Source organism: Palaemon carinicauda, chromosome 23 (assembly GCF_036898095.1).
Source record: "Palaemon carinicauda isolate YSFRI2023 chromosome 23, ASM3689809v2, whole genome shotgun sequence".
In the NCBI taxonomy this organism is placed as follows: domain Eukaryota; kingdom Metazoa; phylum Arthropoda; class Malacostraca; order Decapoda; family Palaemonidae; genus Palaemon; species Palaemon carinicauda.
This window is the reverse complement of record NC_090747.1, coordinates 108,900,653-108,917,206: the sequence shown is the minus strand read 5'-3', so window position 1 is coordinate 108,917,206 and position 16,554 is coordinate 108,900,653.

Below are 16,554 nucleotides of genomic sequence, written 5' to 3'. Positions count from 1 at the left end.
GCTAGACTCTTTCTTGTTCAAGGAATCCAATGATTCCTAACAATGCTGGCTAGACTCGTTCTTGTTCAAGGAATCCAGTGATTCCTAACAATGCTGGATAGACCCATTCTTGTTCAAGGAATCCAATGATTACACTAACAATGCTGGCTAGACACATTCTTGTTGAAGGAATCCAATGATTCCTAACAATGCTGGCTAGACACATTCTTGTTAAAGGAATCCAATCATTCCTAACAATGCTGGCTAGACTCGTTCTTGTTCAAGGAATCCAGTGATTCCTAACAATGCTGGATAGACCCATTCTTGTTCAAGGAATCCAATGATTACACTAACAATGCTGGCTAGACACATTCTTGTTAAAGGAATCCAATCATTCCTAACAATGCTGGCTAGACTCGTTCTTGTTCAAGGAATCCAGTGATTCCTAACAATGCTGGATAGACCCATTCTTGTTCAAGGAATCCAATGATTACACTAACAATGCTGGCTAGACACATTCTTGTTAAAGGAATCCAATGATTCCTAACAATGCTGGCTAGACTCGTTCTTGTTCAAGGAATCCAGTGATTCCTAACAATGCTGGATAGACCCATTCTTGTTCAAGGAATCCAATGATTACACTAACAATGCTGGCTAGACACATTCTTGTTAAAGGAATCCAATCATTCTTAACAATGCTGGCTAGACTCGTTCTTGTTCAAGGAATCCAATGATTCCTAACAATGCTGGCTAGACACATTCTTGTTAAAGGAATCCAATGATTCCTGACAATGCTGGCTAGACACATTCTTGTTAAAGGAATCCAATGATTCCTAACAATGCTGGCTAGACACATTCTTGTTAAAGGAATCCAATCATTCCTAACAATGCTGGCTAGACTCGTTCTTGTTCAAGGAATCCAATGATTCCTAACAATGCTGGCTAGACTCGTTCTTGTTTAAGGAATCCAATGACTCCTAACAATGCTGGCTAGACACATTCTTGTTCAAGGAATCCAATGATTCCTAACAATGCTGGCTAGACACATTCTTGTTAAAGGAATCCAATGATTCCTAACAATGCTGGCTAGACTTGTTCTTGTTCAAGGAATCCAGTGATTCCTAACAATGCTGGATAGACCCATTCTTGTTCAAGGAATCCAGTGATTCCTAACAATGCTGGATAGACCCATTCTTGTTCAAGGAATCCAATGATTACACTAACAATGCTGGCTAGATACATTCTTGTTAAAGGAATCCAATGATTCCTAACAATGCTGGCTAGACACATTCTTGTTAAAGGAATCCAATCATTCCTAACAATGCTGGCTAGACTCGTTTTTGTTCAAGGGATCCAATGATTCCTAACAATGCTGGCTAGACTCGTTCTTGTTCAAGGAATCCAATGATTCCTAACAATGCTGGCTAGACACATTCTTGTTCAAGGAATCCAATGATTCCTAACAATGCTGGCTAGACACATTCTTGTTCAAGGAATCCAATGATTCCTAACAATGCTGGCTAGACTCTTTCTTGTTCAAGGAATCCAATGATTCCTAACAATGCTGGCTAGACTCATTCCTGTTCAAGGAATCCAATGATTCCTGACAATGCTGGCTAGACTCATTCCTGTTCAAGGAATCCAATCATTCCTAACAATGCTGGATAGACCCATTCTTGTTCAAGGAATCCGAAGATTCCTAACAATGCTGGCTAGACTCTTGTTCGAGGAATACAATGATTCCTAACAATGCTGAATAGACCCATTCTTATTAAAGGAATCCAACCATTCCTAACCAACAACTCAAATGTCTTAGCATGAGTCTAAGCCTTTATGACAATAATCAGCCTCTGTTCAGATGCTAATAATAATTTCCATCTGAGCAGCGGCAATTAGGATCAACCACTTTCCCCTTGTCGGAAAGCGAAAGCCTTTCCCTCATGGGAGGGGAAACTTTTACACGACTGGAATATTAAAGGAGCGCCGCTAGGTCATCTGAGGAGGACTTCTCCTCAGGAGAAAATTTCTTAGGAAGAGTTTCAAGGCTTCTCTTCTTAGCTGGGAGAAGAATGTTGGTGTGAACGAGTAACACAGGTATAAGGGTGATGAAGAAAGGAAGAATGCACAATTCTCAATGAAAAAAGATTTAAAAGTTGAAATAAAAAAGATAAAATGCTGATATAAAAAGATGGCAAAAGATGAAGAAAATACTAAAGGCATACGAAGAACGTATTAATCCAATTACGAGCGTTGTTCAATTAAAAGTGAATGTTTAATCGGTCAAAGAAAAAACGAGAATCAAATAGAGAAAAAACGAATGATAAAGAAGCAGCCAAAATAAAGGTTGGTTTTCTAAGCGAGGGTGAGAATGAACGTAAAAGAACAGGTTAGTGAAAATGAAAAAAAAATCATTAAGGAGGTAATATATATATATATATATATATATATATATATATATATATATATATATATATATATATATATATATATACAAAAACACACACATGTATATATATACATACAGACATATATATATATATATATATATATATATATATATATATATATATATATATATATATATAAATAAATATATATATATATATATATATATATATATATATATATATATATATATATATATATATATACTGTATATATATATATATATATATATATATATATATATATATATATATATATATATATATATTTGGGCTCAAGCCATGTCGTCCTGATGGAAGTTCCTATAGGGTAGCTTCCTAGGGTATATTACAACTACGGCGATATTCCCAGAGAATTTACCTTAAGGTACCAGAATTCTAACTCCTGGAGCGAGTATCCCTCGTGAAAGGGATATCGCGACATATCAGAGGACGTATTCTTGACACGCCACATGGCAATCTGCATCCTGGACAAAGATTTCGTCTCGTAGGAGGCGATTGGCAAGGAACGAATTCGGGAAAGAAAAAAGGGAGCCGCTCCCAAGGCTTCCCTATCCTCCGATTCGTATGCGTGCCTGGCGCCAATCCTGGCGCCATCTGTATTCCTTTTTGCGTAGCTTAGCAACTCGGTGTTTTTTCCTGTGTTTCTCGCAAATCTTGGATTTATTCTACTTTTCATGGCTTCTCCGTCTTCGTCGGCCTCTGATAAGTTGAGTATAATGTCTTTTATGTATAAATGTAGGCTCTTGGTAAATTTTTGAGTGATTAATAGGATTAATCTTTGATACAAGAGCCGTAGCCTACCGGAGGCGTCCTGGACGCTGTCGCTCGCTAGGTATAAGTTTAGTTAGTCAGAGCGACATTCCGGGTTGTTTTGCTTTAATAAATTTTAGCTATTTAGCATTACATAGGATTTCCTTTCGTGCTTAGTATTATTTTGGCGAAGTATTCGCCATTCTGGCCTACGCTAGGCCATGTAGCCTAGTCGTTTGGTCCTAGTACTTCATGCATGATTTTGGTTTTTCGAAGTGTAATAAAAATTTTATTGAAGCTTTAGGCTATGTTTTATACATTTAAGACTGTGTGGAATATTTCCAAGATAGTATACGAGTGAGTTTCGGTGATTTAGGTAATCGATTCTCTTGGTGCCTAGGCTAAGTTGCTTATGGAGCCTTAGTATACTTTATCATACTCCCCGGTTGCTTTCTTTTCTTCGGAGAAGGTATGCAATCCCTTTCCCTCTGTTTAAGCCTTGGGCTTATCCCTAAGTGGTTTTTTCCGAATTTATTTTCGATAAAACTATACTGGGGTGTTACTGTACCTTCCTGTTCCTGTAGTATGGTTCAAAGAGGGACAGAACAACAGAGTTTTTTAGTCTGAATCTGTGTTTGTCTGGCTTGGGGCAGAGTCTCCCTCGCTGGCCTGACACAGACAAAGGGGGCTTAGCCTCCTTAGGTCACTACCGAAGGTTTCTGTGGATATGATTCCTTCTTTTGTGATCTACCAGACTAGTCCTTGTTGCTGTTCTCGGGGGAGGATAAGTTTCTTTCCCTGGGAGTAGCAACACCTTCCTTGCTTTGGTGCTCTGGGAGCTGGCAAGTATTGCTGGCCTTCCCCCTTAGATCTCCCTTAGGCAAAGATAAGTTTCTTGGCTGCGGGTGATCTGTCACTAAAGCAAGGTTGGTAGGACCCTCTTGTCCCTTCCCCCTCTTTCTCCGTAATGGCCTAGCCATTACAGTACTGTACGTCGTTCTACATCTGGACCTAGTATAGGTTAGGATGTGGAATTGACTAAGCCCCTTGCCGGCCGGCAGAGCTGCCGGCCGGCAAGGGTCTTATATTTTTGAGTGCTGCCCGGACCTCTTTTGGTCCCTCATCCATGCCTGCCTGTAAAGCCAGACGGCATTGGTCAGGAAGCCTGAATTAGATTCTCCCCTTCCTTATATGCACTCTTTCGGATTGCCGGGCTTGGAGGTTGTGTACACTCTTATCCCGGCATCCATTCTATTTTTCTTCTAGTGCTGTACCCGACCCGGCTGCCGGCCTATGAGGCCGGCAGCCGGGCAGGCGTAGTCCTCTGGTTCTTTTGCTGCCGGCTGGCATCGGTCTTGTACCTTTGCCGGCCGGCTTATGTCAGCCCTTGTCTGCCGGTCACCAAGAGTGTGGCCGGCAGCTGGGTACTACCTTGTGTAGTTGCCGGCCGGCAGCCATTGCCGGCCGACATTGGCTGTTGCCGGCCGGCAGTTGCTGCCGGCCGGCACATGCATTTGAACCACAGTGCTGCCGCCTTATAGCTGTTAAGTAGTATACTTTAAAGCTAGTTATGGTGTGTGCCGGCCGGCACGTATCCCCCTATACTGTACTAGTATTCTTCAGTATAACATATACAGTAAGAAGAAAACTATGGTAAGGGTTTTGGTACAGCACTGTGTGTTCTAACACTATTGTGTTTTCTTGCACATCCCTTTGCTGTTGCCCTACAGATAGGAAAGTGAGTTCTTTCCTGTCTATTATCCAGGATTTTAAAATCATTGCTTAGGTGTGAGCTCCACCTGTTTCCTTTGGAAACCTTGCATTGGTTACTCTAGAAGAGATTAACCATTTGATTTTATTATCTGGAAGGCTGCAACAATGGGTTGTGAGGGAAACACAAGTGTGTGTCTTTCCTTTATGAATTGTTATGCTATACTATGCATATCCAGTGATACATAGTTCACTTGATACTCATGGAAATTTCTTCTCTTTACAGGAGGACCCTCCGAAGTGCGGAAATGTTTTCTGCAACGTCCGCAGCAAGTACCTCTGCGGACATGAGTTTTGTAGGAGACACGCAGCATGCGCTGTCTCCAAGGATGATCTCCAGTATTGGGACCCTCAGGTATGTACTGTGTGCACTAACCTGATTACTGAGGCTTTTGATTCCCCTAGGACGGCGGAATCAAGGGATATAGCAAGGGAGAAGCTTCGTACCTGGGTAAGGGGCTTCCAAAAGAACACCTCTGGCCCTTATCTTCCAAGTGAGAAGATGAGGGCGTATCTTTTTCCCAAGGCATCAGCGGATGCAGTGATTCCCCAGCCTCAAGAGGAGATCCTCCAAGATCAGGTCCAGGTGGACGTTGAAGTCGCGGTCGCGATGCAAGACATCCAGTTAGATGACAGGATGTCTGACGTGGACGAGCGTTTGGAACAAGACCTCCTGGCAGAAGGTCAGGATGAAGTTCAAGCCACGGACGTCGTAGAGGATGAGGTCGACGAGGTGTCGGCTACTCCGGTTCAGATTCCGGAGCCTATTCCCTCAACATCGGCCGGTCTCCCAGTAGAACTGGGACAGGCCCTCTCTTCGATTGTTGGAATGATCCAACAAATGCAGAAAGAGAATCAGGAGAAGGCGGCTGCTATGGAACTGCGGATGCAGTCCCTGGCAGAATCACATGGGCCCCGGAAAAGGCTCAATGTGAAAAACCTTCCCTTATGCTCAGATGCTAACCCATGGAGGTATGCTGAGCACATGCCGATGACGACTGGAAAGATCGTCATCTCGGATAAGCTGGGTTCAGTTCCCCTAGAGGAGGTGGAATTCTGGCCCAGCAAGGCATCATATCTGGACTGCTATGTCCGGCTGAGAAAAGAACCAGCTTCAAGGGAGGAGACAGAGCCGAAGGAGGTCATAATCATGGACCACGCTAAGGCTCAAGCCCTACTTTCATCCTCGATGAAGGAGAGGGGCTTCTCTAACTCGAAGGTAGCTGCATTGAGCAAGAAGCTCCCTTCCTTTGTGTCCTCTCCTGCTAGAGCCTTCCCCTTTTTACAGAAAGGGTTTGCGGCTGTCCTAAAGGCAGTCGAGGCCGGCAAGCCTTGCCCCTCCCTGGAGGAGTGTAAACCCTTGTCGCTGGCCCTGCCTATGGACCACAAAGACTGGAAGGATGTCCATCTGACGTTCTCAGTGGGAAAGTTGGAGGCTGATATTGCCGGACGGCAATTCGGCGAGGACCTCCCCAAGCTGTCCGACTCTCTTTTACGAAGAGAGTTCGAGACAAAAGAAAGACTGGCTGCCTCAATGTCTCATCAGACTACTCTTGAGACGATGGCAAGTGACCCCAAGGTCCATGAAATGTTCATGGTGGTGGCTAAGACTCACCTAGCCACAGTGACGAAGGACCTTTATAGCTTCGTCAAGGCAAGGAGAGCTTGTAGGGAGTTCGTGTTCACCGGGGCTACGGTGAGGCACGAGCCAAGGAAGTTAATCTCCTCAAACATTTGGGGAAAAGACCTTTTCCCTACCGATGTGGTCAAAGAAGTTGTTGATAAGGCCGCCGTGAAGAATAGGAACCTTCTCCAGAAGTGGGGCCTGGCTATCAAAAGAAAGTCTTCCCCGGATGAGGGTCCTCAACCAAAGAGAAAGAATATGAGGACTAGGCTACCGTCTCGGCCAGCCAAGCCCTCTAGACAGCAACAGCAACTGCAATTGCCATTGCCTCCAGTGCCCCAGATGGTGGCACAAACCCCGACCACTTTTCAGTGGGTACCCCAGGCTGTGCCAGGTCAGTCCACGGCATTCACCCCAACGTTCGAAGGACAGTCTTCTTCCTTTCGAGCAAAGCCTAGAGGAGCAGCCAGAGGCTCGTCTAGGCGCCCCTCAAGGGGAAGGGGATTCAGAGGTGGTCGTGGTCAGGGAGGCAAGACCTCAGGACGGCAGTCCAAGTGAAACGATACCGGTAGGAGGGAGACTGATGAAATTTTGGGATCGTTGGACCTTCGATCCCTGGGCCCAAAGCCTACTCAAGAATGGACTGGGCTGGAGCTGGTACAGCACTCCACCCCCGTGCCTTCGGTTTTTCCAACACTCCACCCCCGTTCTGGAGGAGTACGTTCAAGAACTGTTGGAGAAAAAGGTGATCCGAAAGGTGAAGTCCATCAAATTCCAAGGGAGGCTGTTTTGTGTTCCCAAGAAAGACTCGGAAAAGCTCAGAGTCATTCTGGACTTGTTGCCACTCAACAAGTTCATAGTGAATTGCAAATTCAAAATGCTAACACTGCAACACATAAGGACCTTACTGCCCAAGAGGGCATACTCAGTCTCTATAGACTTGTCAGACGCCTATTGGCACATCCCAATCAGCCGTCGACTCTCCCCCTACCTGGGGTTCAGGCTACAACGGAGACTATACGCCTTCAGAGCCATGCCATTCGGGCTAAACATAGCCCCAAGGATTTTCACGAAGCTTGCGAGCGCAGCTCTCAAACAATTACGCCTACAGGGAATTCAGGTAGTAGCCTACCTGGACGACTGGCTGGTGTGGGCAGCATCCGAGACCGAATGCTTGCAAGCTTCCAGTCAGGTGATCCAGTTCCTAGAGTACCTAGGCTTCAAGATCAACAGAAAAAAGTCTCGACTTTCTCCATCCCAAAAGTTCCAGTGGCTGGGAATCCACTGGGACCTTTTGTCACACTGTTTCTCCATCCCGACGAAGAAAAGGAAGGAGATAGCGGGCTCTGTCAAGAGACTTCTAGATTCCGAAAGGATATCAAGACACGAACAGGAGAGGGTACCAGGCTCTCTCCAGTTTGCTTCGGTGACAGACCCAGTGCTAAGAGCACAGCTAAAGGATGCAACCGGAGTTTGGAGAAGGTATGCATCAAACGCGCGAAGAGATCTGAGAAGACCAGTGCCGCCTCAGCTACGTACTCTTCTCAGGCCTTGGTCCCAAGCCAGACATCTAAAGAAGTCGGTTCTTCTTCAGCCACCTCCCCCGTCGATGACGATTCACTCAGACGACTCAAAGGAGGGATGGGGAGGTCACTCTCATCGGAAAAAAGTCCAGGGGACTTGGTCCAAGCTATTCAGGACCTTTCACATAAACTTTCTAAAAGCTATGGCAGTGCTCCTTACCTTAAAGAAAGTCTCCCCGCGTCACTCGATCCACATAAGATTGGTGATGGACAGCGAGGTGGTTGTGAGATGCTTGAATCGACAAGGGTCGAGGTCACCACCTCTCAACCAGGTGATGTTGGCCATTTTCCGATTGGCGGAAAAGAAGAAGTGGTACCTGTCGGCAGTTCACCTTCAAGGAGTCCGCAACGTGACAGCGGACGCTCTATCCAGGTTCACACCGATAGAGTCGGAATGGTCCTTATACGCAGGATCATTCTCCTTCATTCTGAATCAAGTCCCAGAACTGCAGATAGACCTCTTTGCGACGAAAGACAACATGAAGTTGCCCCTGTACGTGTCCCCGTACGAGGACCCCTTAGCGGAAGCAGTGGACGCGATGTCCCTCGACTGGAACAGATGGTCCAGGATTTATCTGTTCCCCCCTCACAACCTTCTGTTGAGGGTCCTCAACAAACTGAGATCCTTCAAGGGGGTAGCGGCAATAGTGGCCCACAAGTGGCCGAACAGCATGTGGTTCCCCTTGGCGTTGGAACTACAGCTGAAGTTTGTGCCGCTACCACATCCAGTTCTGACCCAGCGAGTCCAGAAGTCGACTGTCTGCGCTTCATTACAGAAAACCCGGACCCTGCAGCTCATGATTTTCTCGCCCTTGCGGTGAGAAAGCGTTTCGGGATTTCGAAAGCCAGCATAGACTTCCTAGAGGAATATAAGTGCAAATCGACTAGAAGGCAATATGAGTCATCTTGGAGAAAATGGGTGGCCTTTGTAAAGGCAAAGAATCCGCAGGAGATCTCAACAGACTTCTGCTTATCTTTCTTCATCCACCTCCATGGCCAAGGGTTGGCAGCTAACACGATTTCAGTGTGTAAATCTGCTTTGATGAGACCCATTTTATTTGCCTTCCAGATCGACCTAGGTAACGAGATCTTTAATAAAGTTCCGAAAGCCTGCGCTAGGCTCAGACCTTCAGCACCTCCAAAGCCCATCTCATGGTCTTTAGACAAAGTTCTTCATTTCGCCTCCCTGTTGAGCAATGAAGAATGTGCGTTAAAGGATTTGACGCAAAAAGTTATTTTCCTATTTGCACTCACGTCCGGGGCCAGGGTTAGTGAGATCGTAGCCGTCTCGAGAGAGGCAGGTCGTGTTCAGTTCCTGGATGGGGGGGAGCTGAACCTGTTTCCGGATCCTACGTTTCTCGCCAAGAATGAGTTACCCACCAACAGGTGGGGTCCCTGGAGAATCTGCCCTCTGAAAGAAGATGCATCTCTATGTCCAGTAGAATGCCTAAAGGTCTATCTTCGTAAAACTTCAGACTTCAAGGGTGGTCAACTATTCAGGGGAGAAACATCAGGCTCAAATTTATCTCTGAATCAACTCAGAGCGAAAATCACATATTTTATTCGCAGAGCGGATCCTGACAGTACACCCGCAGGTCACGATCCGAGGAAAGTTGCCTCATCCCTAAATTTCTTTAATTGTATGGATTTTGAACATCTCCGTTCATACACGGGCTGGAAGTCTTCCAGAGTGTTCTTTCGCCACTATGCGAAGCAAGTAGAGGAACTAAAGAGATCTGTGGTAGCAGTGGGTCGTGTAGTTAACCCTACTGTTTAACTCTGCGAGGAACAGTGGTCTTAATTGGGACGATTAAGTCCAGGGTGAGTGTGTAGGTACATACTGTACTACAAACTAAATGAGGGCACCGAGTGCCCACATAGACTGTTCCTTTTCCAAAGGTGAACCTAGCTTAAGTACAGACATGTGTGCCGAGCGTTTTTAACGCTAATGTGATTGATTTGTAATACAGACTTTTATGACTTGATACCTCGGTATCTTAAAAAAGTGGCATTTATTGTTTTTTCTTTCAGATAAACAAGTTCTGTTTACTATCATACTTATGCTTAAAGTTTTGGGTTATCCTCTTTTTATATATATATATATAATTGTTGTTAACCTGTCTATTTATTGTCTGTCAATAAACTTGTTCTTGAGAACCTTGCGTCTCTTTCACCTGTGTCAATTTATTGGTATAATTGAGCATTTATTCTATGTACCTTATCTGGGATAATTCTAATAGAATTGTTCTGTTATGCAAGCTATGTTGCATTGGTTTATGTAGTCCCCTAATGGGAGGACTCCGTCCCATAAAGGGACGAGGGCGGTTTTATTAGTTTCTTCCTATGCAGATATAAACCTTTGTCCAATACAAGTATTGTGCGGATTACTGGTCAATATATATTGACGCAGTGGTTCTTTACAAACTATGCTTTACTTAATATAGGGCGAGACCACTATATTAGCTTGCCTGGTATTCATACATAGGTATATGTACTCTTCGAGACTTTTCCAGGGTCTAGTAGGACTCTTCCCTGTAGGGGCCAGGAATCTAACATAGTTTATAGTTAGTTGAAAAGATGTATAACGGTAACATCTTAGGTCTCTAGGTCTAGTCGACCGGGGAAAAATTACCTCCGGGGAGTACGGCACGTTCTGAGAATCCACAGATACAGTAATGCTCTGGTACACTTCCATCAGGACGACATGGCTTGAGCCCAAAAAACGGATTTTGAGCGAAGCGAAAAATCTATTTTTGGGTGAGATGGCCATGTCGTCCTGATGGACCCGCCCTTGCCTTTCTAAGAAAGGGCTGTAGGACCCCTCCCTACATACAGTATCTGTAGCACCTCGTGTACGCTACAAGGAATACAGATGGCGCCAGGATTGGCGCCAGGCACGCATACGAATCGGAGGATAGGGAAGCCTTGGGAGCGGCTCCCCTTTTTCTTTCCCGAATTCGTTTCTTGCCAATCGCCTCCTACGAGACGAAATCTCTGTCCAGGATGCAGATTGCCATGTGGCGTGTCAAGAATACGTCCTCTGATATGTCGCGAAATCCCTTTCACGAGGGATACTCGCTCCAGGAGTTAGAATTCTGGTACCTTAAGGTAAATTCTCTGGGAATATCGCCGTAGTTGTAATATACCCTAGGAAGCTACCCTATAGGAATTTCCATCAGGACGACATGGCCATCTCACCCAAAAATAGATTTTTCGCTTCGCTCAAAATCCGTTATATATTTTTAAACTTATTGATTCAAAATTACATGAACACAATAACAATTCCCTCCCCCAAAAATGAACAAACTTTCACGGAATACTGCAAGCAGCATAATATATTCAAGCATTCAGTGGGGATTTATCTCAAACCCTAAACCACAAAGTGCATCCACTTGCAGTGCACATTGCTAACTCAACTTAGGCATCAAATGCATCCGGGATGAGCGCCTCTGTTGCAGAGTTTAATATCTCATTAGGCCAGAGACGAGCACCAATCAACCAAGTACCTCAGAGAGCACAGTTCCATTAGACACAGACGGAGGGACTGATTTGCATTGGATGATTCTGTGATGTATCTCAAAGGCAAAGTTATCTCAAGGTTTTCCTTCGTCCTTTTCCTTTTCTTAAATTGGCGAGTTTGGTTTGTATTGGTTTTAGTTTTGATAATTCATCTCTGAATTGGTTTTATTTTTGTTTTCAATGTTTTTTTTTTCTAATACTGGACTTAAAAAATTGGCTGTTCTTATTCTATTTAAAGGTTTTCATTCACGCTACAACTAGTGTAAGAATACTTAACATTTAAAAGAAAAAAAATCAAATACCAATAAAAAATGGCGAGAAAAAAAAATATTCTAAACGAAGGTTCAAATGAACAGAAAAGAGAAGGGTCAAAGAAAAGGAAAAATTAATAATGAAGAGATATGTAATAAGATATGATGATTCTGATAATTGTCGTTTAATACCCGTTGACTATTTCTATTGAAAAGAAAAATATAGAGCCATGAATTTACTTAGTCATTTGGTAAGACTTTCTTACTTAAATTTATTGAGAATTTTTACATTCAGGTTCTTTATGTTCATGGTATCTAGAAAACCAAGATCCGAGATAATCTCATGTTTAAAGATTTAAGGTTTAAAGGCCAATCATGAATGGCAGAGGCGGTTTAAAGGCCACTCATGAATGGCAGAGGCAAAGGACAGTGACATTGCCCTAGAGACTGACTATATATGAATATGATCAGCGCACAAGCCCTCTCGATCCAAGCTGGGGCCAGGGAGAGTCATGCAATGGGTGCTGATGACTCGCCAGACAGACATATAGGCTCACCTAAAGCCCCCAGCCTTAGCTCATAAGTATGGTGAGGCTGCAGTGACCAAAGGAACTAACGAGTTTGAGCGGGACTAGAACCCCAGTCTAGAGATTACCAGGCAAGGACGTTACCAACAGGCCACCACAACCATGATTGAATGAGTGGGGAAACGAGAAGAAAACTGCTGGGAAGTAGGCGTCCAAAATTCTGATTTTAACCTGAATAGATCCTTGTCTTTTCCAAAATACTTTCTGTTAATTGTATTTTCCCAATTAGTTTTACGATCTTTTATTATAATTGCTCTGGATATTGAAAATATAATACTTCAATCAAAAAATGTAGTTTTGTAAATTCAAAACAAAGCAAATTATTAAGGTATGAATGACTGTCGATTCTAAATCATAAAAAATGCAAATGAGAATTTATCCATTGCCTTACTATTCTGGAAGTCTAACGTAAAACTTTCATTATCACAATATCTTCATCGAAAGAAATATATGATTAAAATATGACTCTTTACATCAGACGTCAACCTTTTGTATGCTTGTGTGTATGTGTGTGTTTGGTATATAAAAGTATGGAGCTATGAGGTTCACCCTATGGCTGTATGGTCAGAAGATGAGAGTCTAAGAAAAGAAGGACAAAAAGGCCAAGGTCTTTTTAATAAAAGCTGCGGAGACCTTTATGTATGTCAACCGATGTCAGAAGTTATTCGCTTGAAAGACGATCCATTGCAAAACTCGGAAGAATTTTCCTTATCTCTTACGACAAAAGACAGCCATGTTCTTTCAAAAGGGTCTTGTCTTCTGAAAAGGTATTATTATGAAAGCATATTTAAATAAATTGGCAGACAGACAGACATAGAGATACAATGCCTTATTCTTAATATGGCTGTCAGCAAAAGCCTTGCACTTGGGTAGAAGTTTTTTTCAGACCGACAGACAGAAAGGGTATTTTGTTCCCCATCATTGGCGAAGGAAAATACATGGAAATCAATTTGTTGCTGCCCTCAAAATATCACTACATAATTTTCCCAAATAGACCCTAAAATTGAACAGACTGGTCTGTATCAAATTAAATCTATTTTATAAAGAACGATGCTGGTTCTATTTGAAAATCAAAATATCGTAAGTATGATTTATAGATTTACTCTACTTTTCAAAGACTAAAATCTGAGTAGAAAAATGGACTTCAGAATATATTGCAAAACATCTATTCTTCACTGATCCTTGAATGATCAGATCCTTAGGATAACAGGAATGAGGAAGCTGTAGTTTCTCATTACTCTGCTTACTGTCAAACACATCGGCATAAAGGGTAGCCTTTCCCTTTGGACAGTGAGTGACAGAGACATCTGGTTCAAGAGGAATAGGAACTTTTAACTCTACATCAAAGAGTGCAGATTTAAGGGTAGCCTAACATTTATGCTCCTCGATTACATCAGAAATGGTTTCTTTTATGGTAAATAATGAATTCCTTTTCAGTTGAAGCATAACAGGTCTTAGCGGAGTATAGTTATTCCAAGTAAAATCTTATCAGTTACCCTTACAAATATGGTAGCCCTCTGGCTTCTCCAAATAAGCACAGCTAAAATCTTCATTGAACTGTGGTTTACCTTTTACTATGTATTTTAACACACGAGAATTATGTTGACCAGATTCTCATTCAAGAGAACAACAGGCTCAACACTTTTATAAAATTTTGATCAACTCAAATTCAAAATGTCACTCAAAATGCCATGCCAGTCTGTCTGAGATTTTATATCTTCAAGGCGTATGACACATTAGGGACAGGCTGCCTAGTCTTAATTACTAACAAAACCTAAGAACGGTCAGGCGTCCCAACTGAAGGACCATTCTTGCTTGTTATTTCACCAGTGCAATGAGTACATAACAGATCCAAACAGTTACCAGACTTTTGAGTAGCCTCACTTATGATTTGCTCATAGCCTGATTCAGAGGCAAAATGCAAAGCTCTTAACCTTGGCGATCAGTACGAGAAACAGGATTTCATCACTCCATATGATGAGCATTGAAATAACCAACCAGCACAAAAGAGGCCTATTATCTTCTTGTACATTAACCATATTGATAATAAGCCAATCCAAAATAGAATCATCCAATTCTGGATTCCGATAGATGGAACACATATAAAAGTCGTTCTGTTTGCAAAAACTTTAATGACCTGAATCTTATTGCATCCACATTCCTAGCAGGACTTGAGAGATGCAGGGTACTCAATTCTCAATTTCCCTAGGAATGGCATCCTGTAACAAAATATTAGTTTCTTATAACCTGGAATAAGCAGCTCAGATGAGTGCCGTATCTGAGGCAACTGTAAGGTCTTTATTATTGTCATGTAGTCCACAAATATTGTAATACATACAGTAGACGACACAAGGGAAATTTAGGGCATACTGGTCCTGGATTTTGATCAATATCTTCAGACAGAATTTGAATTAAAAACAATAAAAATTATCTCATCATACTTGAAAATAAACTTAACATTAAAGATAACAATAACAATATGTACACAACTATATACATAATGACCTATATAACCCATTAACCAAGGACAAAATGTTAAATAAAATCGGTCAACATAGCTGAGCCCACACATCATGGAAAGTTCTACTTCAACTGAAGAAATGGCAGTAACAACGGTTTAGAAAATGAATAAAAGAGGGGAAGATAAAGGAACAGATAAGGAAGAGACAACCTTTTGGTAAACCACCAAACATCCATGACCCTTCTATTAACCCTGCACAACGCACCGTTTAAACAAATAACAAGAGAACGAGGAAAAAAAATCGATTAAGTGCGTGTTATTGAGTGTGAGTGCGAGCGTTCATATATATATATATATATATATATATATATATATATATATATATATATATATATATATATATATATATATATATATATATTTGTATATATAGATATAGATAGATAGATAGATAGATAGATATCCGTCTTACCTGTCGACTTCTAAAATCATCATTAGAAAAATTAAAATATTTTTATACAATTAAGACAGGAAAACAGTTGTAGATTACTGTTAAAAATCAGAGTTGTACTCAAGAGAGCAAGAAAAACGTACACCGATATAAAATCTGTAAATATATCCAAGTCGATAACAGAACCAAAAATCCTTAAGAGAGATATGACATTTTCATGAACGGTTTGGCCAATAGAAATCAACATTGAAATGCTAGTGGTAAGAATAGGGTCCTGTTACCGTCTGAATAAGAAACTTTGTTGTTCAACTGCAAGGACAGCTCCAAAAATCACCAACACAGAGAGAGAGAGAGAGAGAGAGAGAGAGAGAGAGAGAGAGAGAGAGAGAGAGAGAGAGAGAGAGAGAGAGAGAGAGAGAGAGCTTTAAGTGGTATACAATTGAAGGGTCCATAAACGTTAGGTTTAATCAATTTTGACACCAAAAACGTAACATAATTTCATCTCAGGTTCAGACATCTGCAATAACAGAGAGAGAGAGAGAGAGAGAGAGAGAGAGAGAGAGAGAGAGAGAGAGAGAGAGAGAGAGAGAGAGAGAGCTTTAAGTGGTATAGAATTGAAGGGTCCATAAACGTTAGGTTTAATCAATTTTGACACCAAAGACGTAACATAATTTCATCTCAGGTTCAGACATCTGCAATAACAGAGAGAGAGAGAGAGAGAGAGAGAGAGAGAGAGAGAGAGAGAGAGAGAGAGAGAGCTTTAAGTGGTATAGAATTGAAGGGTCCACAACGTTAGGTTTAATCAATTTTGACACCAAAGACGTAACATAATTTCATCTCAGGTTCAGACATCTGCAATAATAGAGAGAGAGAGAGAGAGAGAGAGAGAGAGAGAGAGAGAGAGAGAGAGAGAGAGAGAGAGAGAGAGAGAGAGAGCTTTAAGTGGTATAGAATTGAAGGGTCCATAAACGTTAGGTTTAATCAATTTTGACACCAAAGACGTAACATAATTTCATCTCAGGTTCAGACATCTGCAATAACAGAGAGAGAGAGAGAGAGAGAGAGAGAGAGAGAGAGAGAGAGAGAGAGAGAGAGAGAGAGAGAGAGAGCTTTAAGTGGTATAGAATTGAAG